Raw genomic sequence first — 6,119 nt, 5'->3', positions numbered from 1 at the left:
TGTTTCTTAAGAATTTTTGAAAAATTATATATTTGCGCTGGTTATGATACATGTAGACTATATATAACAATTACATCAAATTAAAAAGTAGTCTACCACGTAAGACGGTTGGCTCACGATCCAGAGGTCCCGAGGTCTCGAGTTCGAATCCCATCAAGGTAAGTGTGTTTTTCAAGTACGAGAAAATATTTATAATCATAGGTTGCATCTTAAGAAACAAATTTAGTTAAAAAGTAGTAATAAAATTTAAAAATAAATATAATTTTTTTATGTCGGGTGAATTTCCTCATTAGAGAGTGTTTTAATTCTAGTATTTCCTTGTAGTCTACTGTACTCAAATAGATATAGAAATGTGTAGAATATCAGTATTAGTTGTAGTTTGGCGTAGTTTTATCGAAAAATTTATAGATCAAGATGCACTAAAAAAATACAAAAATTTACAAAAGTGTTCCAATTCTAGCATTTTCATGTAGGATTTTGTAGTACTTACTTCTTAAATTTATGTAGAATTTAATAGATTCTGGCAATTATATTTTATAGTTTTTTGTAGTGCATTTATTTTTTTTTAATTTTGTAGAAATATTTCCGCCAGGGTTCATGAGGCATACAAAAGTTTTTTGAATTATTAGTAATATAATTTTCATTCTTAGTTGGGAAAAATATATTTTTAACTAGTTACCGTTACTCAAAAAGTAACGAATCGTTACTATTTTTGTTACTGTGTTTAGTTTAAACAAAAAACTAAATTTAACAGCGGTCCAACCATACGTCTACTTGTTAAGATAAATTTATTAAAAATAAGAATAAAGATAAAAAGTTACGATTTTAATAGCTTTTTGTTAAATGACACATTTTGATATGAGATAATAATATTGTAGCATCCACTCAATTTAAAAGCTGATAAATTCCCTCAAAATCGTAATCTTTCTCTCTCAATTGACAATTTAACTGAACTTATAAAATTTAATGAGAGACTCAAAGATGATAATAAATTAGGAGAAGATATGATGAGCAAAATACAAAAAATAGTATTTACTAATTTTCAAATATAATATATATGTTTATATGTAATTATTTATGAAAACATTACACGTGTAGCTTAATAAGTACAACCAATTATATTTTCAAATATTCCCTGGCGGAAATATTTCTACAAAATTTAAAAAAAAATAAAAATGTGCTACAAAAAACTATAAAATATAATTGCCAGAATCTTTTAAATTCTACATGAATTTAAAAAGTACTACAAAATCCTACATGAAAATGCTAGAATTGGAACACTTGTAAATTTTTGTATTTTTTTAGTGCATTTTGATCTATAAACTTTTAGTAAAACTACGCCAAACTACAACTAATATTGATATTCTACACATTTCTATATTTATTTGAGTACAGTAGACTACAAGGAAATATTAGAATTAAAACACTCTCTAATGAGGAAATTCATCCGACATAAAAAAAAATTATATTTATTTTGAAATTTTATTACTACTTTTTAACTAAATTTGTTTCTTAAGATGCAACTTATGATTATAAATATTTTCTCGTACTTGAAAAACACACTTACCTTGATGGGATTCGAACTCGAGACCTCGGGACCTCTGGATCGTGAGCCAACCGTCTTACGTGGTGGACTACTTCTTAATTTGATGTAAGTGTTATATATAGGGTGCGTTCGGTTTGGACGCTCACGCGCTGTAAGCGCTCACGCTTATAAGCGCTGTTTTCAATCGTTCGATTTGGTATCTGAGCGCTTACACAATAGTAAGAAATGTCGTTCGTTTTGGCAATGTAAGCGACTATGAGCACGTCAAAATGGCAGACGATAGGTTATTGTGTGTTATATTTGCACAAATAATAACATTATTAAAATTATTATTCGATGAGAAAGAATATTTAATTTTTAAAATAAATCCTTTTTTTTAGAATAAAGCGAGCAACATTTAATTTTATTCTACAAATTTTAAAACCTAAAATTACTAAGATCAAAATTAGGACGTAAAACAATATTACCTAAAAACAATTATTTATCGCTATATGAAAAATGGTCACCCCGGATTCACATCGGTATGTTATTAATATTATTATTACACATTGTTGTTTCAATTTTTAAATCAAATAAAGGGAAGTGAAAGAGGCAATGCCACGCGCGGTAATTAAGGGTCAATTCAGACACAGCCGTGCCGTACCCGTACCGTATCCGTATCGTTAACATTAGACAAGGATGGAGACAATAGGTATCCTTGTCTGATGTTCTGTTTCGTGCACGGTACGGATACGGCACGGCTGTGTCTGAATCGACCCTAATGCGCAATTAAAATAAGTCAATAATAAAAAATATATATATTAGTTAATACAAATTCGGACGTTTCGACACTTTTTGTGTCATCTTCAGCGTAAAAATGAAAATAATACATGAAAATTTCAGTCGATAAATTAAGACGATAAATTACAGTCAATCGCGATAAAATGAGTCAATCAGTAGAAAAGCGCAGTCAAATCAATAAAATAAAATTCATACGAATGTTTGGTAGTCTGTCAGGATATACCGATATGCAAATGCTCCGAATCGATCGCATCTTCGACGTTTATTCTCAGGTTGGAAGACCAGGTAGAAAGGAGAGATTCGATTGTCCTTTCTAAACCGTGAATCGGAGTCGCAATATGTTAAAAAACGCAATGTATCAGTATTAAAATTACAATCACAAATTCTTACTTACGGAGCATTACAGACCAGTAAGTCGCAGTGTTAAAATGTACCTGTCGCTCTGACATATCGTGAGTGAGTGAAGCATTGGTAGAAATCGGAAAGTTAACATAATAAAAGCGGTGTATACATAAGTTAATGGTAGGGATAAAAATTCACAACGAATAACTCTAAATTTTTTAAACAGAACAATTTAAGAACATAACAAGGGATTTAAAAGTGAGATTATCGTATAATAGCTTAAACAAAATGCGAACCTTCATAAAAGCTCATAAGGATAGTCTCCCACGTTCTAAACAATGTAACGTAGTATACAAAATTAACTGTAATGATTGCGACGCATCTTATGTAGGCCAAACGAGCAGACAATTACAAACAAGAATTAAGGAACACCAGAACTATATATATAAATTAGAATACCTACATCTAATCATTCTGTTATAACAGATCATAGATTAGCATTGAATCATAATTTTGATTGGGATAATGTGGAAATTCTAGATAATGAATCGTATTTTTATAAACGCTTAATTTCCGAGATGCTGTGCATAAAGAGACAGGAATGGATTGAATTTGCAGACGGACACGGAAGGTTTACCGGATACTTATTTGAACGTTATTGATGGGTTATCAAAAATTTAGAGTTATTTGTTGTGAATTTTTATCCCCACAATTAAACTCGAATGTATACACCGCTTTTATTATGTTAACCTTCCGATTTCTACCAACGCTTATTCACTCACTCACGACATGTCAGAGCGACAGATACATTTTAACACTGCGACTTACTGGTCTGTAATGGTCCGCTTCGACCGAAAACGGCACTTCTCATTGCTTATATGTTATTTTAAGTTTTCTTTTTTTTCTAATTTTGCATAAGATACTTAATTTTTTTAATTGACATATTAATTTTTACTTTCCATGGAAAGGTTGAAGGTTTGGTTGAAGATCTGTTAATTTCCATGTAAAATTGTAGTATTTTATAAACATCTAAAAAAAGCAAATTTATGTAGATTTTCATGAATTCACGAGTTGTAAAAGGCTTAAGGATTGTGTCGTTTTCTGTAGAACCTTGTAGTATTGTATACAAAATTACAATCATTCACGAATCAGAAATTTATGTAGGTAAAAAATTGTACATTTATGTATTTTTCTATTGGACTTTACAACAGACTATACGAAAATAAAAACATAAGTATTTTGATTTCTGCGAATTAAGAAGTTATTAATAATAGATAAATTTTGGAAGATTTGTGTAAAAATTTGTAACATTTAACTAAAAATTACATATTTTAATTAGCCATAATTGTAATAAATTTTTGAGCTGTACAAAAAAATCGGTATTTGTTAGTATTTGTACGCAGGTGTAGTATTTTATGAGAAACTAAAAACTGAATTAGATTCTAAGTTGCATAGTTTTACGATACGTAAATTGTAGTAGATTTCTATAGTTATTTATAAATAATTGTAGTATTCTACAAGTATATATATAAACAAATGTTTTAATTTTTTTAAATTTTGTTTCTTCTTAAATTTTTAAAATTTGTAGATCTTTGTACTATTTTTTATAAAATTGTAGTTTTTCATAAAATACTACTTGCAATAATTTCTTGATTTGAGAACATTGTAATTTGTGGTATTATTTCGTAGATATTTATACAAAAAAATAACTATTTCTACAAAAAATTAAATATTTCAACAAAAATGTACAAATTTCTATTTCTAGTTAAATTTTGTAGTTATTTATAGAAATTTTTTCCGCCAGGGTTGTTTTCAGAATAACAATATTCGAAAATGCTCAGATTATGTACAGATAAAGATAAAGTTGTTATACTAATAATAAGCCTTTAATAAATATGTTAAAAAAGTTTATTACAGCAGAGATTGCAATGAATAATTTACTGGCTTTTATTATATTTGAAGAAAATTATTTGTTCAAATGTATTTAAATAAATGTAGATATTATAAATGCGTATTTAATTTATATCTTTCATGTACAGGATAAATTTTAATATAATTAAAAGATTTATTTAATTAATAATTTTTACGTTTTAATTGTGACATAAATCAAGAGACACGATAATGGCTGCGTTCTGCCGATACTCCGCTAGCCTAGCAATCGTGAGCAGTCGCTCGTTTCCTCTCCTTTGACCCAATGGAATAAAAGGAGAGGAAACGAGCGAAAACGAGCGACTGCTCACGATTGCTAGGCTAACGGAGTATCGGCAGAACGCAGCCATTATCTCGCGCTCAGTGCGGAAAGGAACACGCGAAGACGCGAGGAAGACGCGCGAGCCGAGTACGATACGATTTTACGATTCTCATGGCTGGCGACGCTAGCTCGAGCAAGAAGGAGACTGCAGATGTCTGCGCTTTTCGGCCGCTCGAAGCTGGCCGAACACCGAGCACACAGCCGCTCCGCACTGGTCGCACACTAAAGCTATATCCACACAAACTTGCATAAGCCCATAAACATAAGCATAAGAGAATTGATTGGTCCATATGCATGTGCATAAGGAAATAGACCAATCCGTTTCTTTATGTATATGTTATGCACCTATGTAAGTTTGTCTGGATCGTCTGGATAGACCTGGATAGACCTTTACGCGCAACGCGGCTGTTCGTTGCTGTGTGCGCACGTCCGTGTCAGATGGTGGGCGGTTCTAGCTCCCAGCGTCCACGAAATACCAGCACTGTGTGGACCTACACAGAAGTAGTATGCAATAGTATGTGCTAACCACGTGTTCCAACATATTTCTTCTCTTTCATGATTTTTTCATTTTATACGGAAAAAATCAAATTTGCCTTGCCGATAAACAGTAAGTAGTATGAAAATCGATACAAATTAATTAGTTTTTTTGATTAATTTTTTGATTCAGTTCCGAGTTAAATTTCCGGTAGATAATTAATTCTTACATTCACTGTGTGACCTTTTGTGCGACTTATTGTTAGATCGCTACAATCTATATAAAAGATATTTTGAAAAATTTTTATTATTTACTTAAAAGCGTAAGCGTAAGTGTAGCGAACGTATGCAATTTAAATTTTGCAATTATTTTTCTTTGGTGCAACGTGTGTATGCCGTATGTTCTTCTACCGTGTGAAACACATTATCACGTGGTGGAACGGTAGAACATGTTATAACGTGTATCGAAAAATAAGATAAAAGATACATTGAGTAAGATAAAAAATACATTTCGGAAAATCTTAAACCCATTCTACAATAACTGCAAGAGCATGCGGTAAGACGTAAGCAGTAAAAGTTGACCAACTACAATCGATTATTCTTGGATTGTAAAAATCTTATTAGTCAATAACTTACTCCCAGGTAACACATACACGTTTTAGAAATATTGTTATAAGCGTTTTTCCGAAACCTTTTGGCTGCATTCGAGGAGCGCGCTATTAGCGC

Source organism: Temnothorax curvispinosus, unplaced genomic scaffold (genome assembly GCF_003070985.1).
Source record: "Temnothorax curvispinosus isolate PA1 unplaced genomic scaffold, ASM307098v1 QBEX01008647.1, whole genome shotgun sequence".
In the NCBI taxonomy this organism is placed as follows: domain Eukaryota; kingdom Metazoa; phylum Arthropoda; class Insecta; order Hymenoptera; family Formicidae; genus Temnothorax; species Temnothorax curvispinosus.
This window is presented reverse-complemented; position numbering follows the sequence as displayed.